We start from the raw sequence: 1,574 nt of genomic DNA, 5'->3' as shown, positions 1-1,574 counted from the left end.
TCAGACTTTTAGTTTCCATAGCATTCCTCCATACCTTTGATTCAACAAGAAGTCTTTCATTGTTTCACAGGCAAGTGCTAAATCATCAGTATAACATTTCTTCCAGACATAATAAGCCTCCGTTCAGCCTCAAAAGACAAAGGATACCCCCTACAGGGGCAGCTGCGCATGTAATTGTGAAGCAAAGGTTGCACAATGTCCAACCATATCTCTCCTGAATCGGCACTGTTTGAGTTCAGTGGCAAGGAGAAGATCAGGACGACTGGAAACAATCTCAAGATAAGCAGAGAGCACATACAGCACCTGGAAGTCCCAAATGGTCACCCATTTAGTACTGACCAAGTTCAACGTTGCTTAACTTAATAGTGAAGACAATAAAAAAGAATCAAAGGCGCTGCTAACATCAATTTTATACGTCGTCCATTCATTAACATCAATAGTAATTTCAATAGAAATTGATTTTATCTTTTAAACGTGATCATAAAGAAAGGAAAAGAAAGAAGAAATCAATTTATCTTTTCACTTGCAATTTAGAAACATGCAAAAACTGGTATGTCAGCTTGATTATGCCGTACAGAGAACCCATACTAAATTACATTAACAACACTAAAATCTCTGATCATCGCTAAATGTTAAAAAAAAAAGATACCAAAAGCATTTCAAGATTCGATGTGAGTGTTTAAAAATGGTTGGGGCTTATGCAGAAAAAAGGACCATGCTATCATTAGAATTATTCGGAAGTTTAGGGAAAATGCTTTTTTTTTTTTGTACAAATTTTTTTCAATGAAAAATATATTATTTTTGTTATTAGGAAGATAATTTAATGAAAAATTAATTGAAAAAATGTTGTTACAAAGAAAATGTAATGAATCATTGGACAGATTTTTTAATGAAATTTAAAGATAATTAAAATTCCAATAAAAATTTAACCATAATACACAAAAATTAATAATTTATATACATTAAAAAAAAAGATACAATAATTCCCAACAATATTCATCACAACTCATATCCTGGAAATTAATTTGACAGCCGGAAATGAATAAATAAATAAATAAATAAATAAATAAATAAAACAAAGAAAAGCCTCCAGATTTCTTTTTATTTTCCCCCTGAAGAAGAGATACTACTCTCAAAAATTAGAAACATCAACACTTACCATCTTTTATGACACATTATGTTGGCAAATAAGCGTAATATAATTGAAAGTTATTGAAAATTCCTTCTAATATTGTCATTATTCTTTTATGTGCTAACTCGTCTTTACAATGTTTCCTATGAACGACATTGATATAGCCTTCGAAAACAACAACATGCATTGTAAGGTAAGTTTCATGAATGAATATTTATTTTTTAATAACAAACAAATGATAGCAAACCAAAAGACTTTTGATTTTCTTTCTATTTTTATAATTTTTTTGTTCAAATAAATATTTAGTTATTAAGAATACACAAATGATAGCAAATAATTGTTTTCTTAAGTGACGTTGGCTGCTGTGATTTCATCAGCTCAACGTTTTTGCTCTTTTCAATTTGGAAAATTTAGACAATAAACACAACCCTTATTATGCATA

Source organism: Euprymna scolopes, chromosome 27, assembly GCF_053919585.1.
Source record: "Euprymna scolopes isolate OS-2025 chromosome 27, ASM5391958v1, whole genome shotgun sequence".
In the NCBI taxonomy this organism is placed as follows: Eukaryota; Metazoa; Mollusca; class Cephalopoda; order Sepiida; family Sepiolidae; genus Euprymna; species Euprymna scolopes.
Note: the sequence above shows the minus strand (reverse complement) of the source record.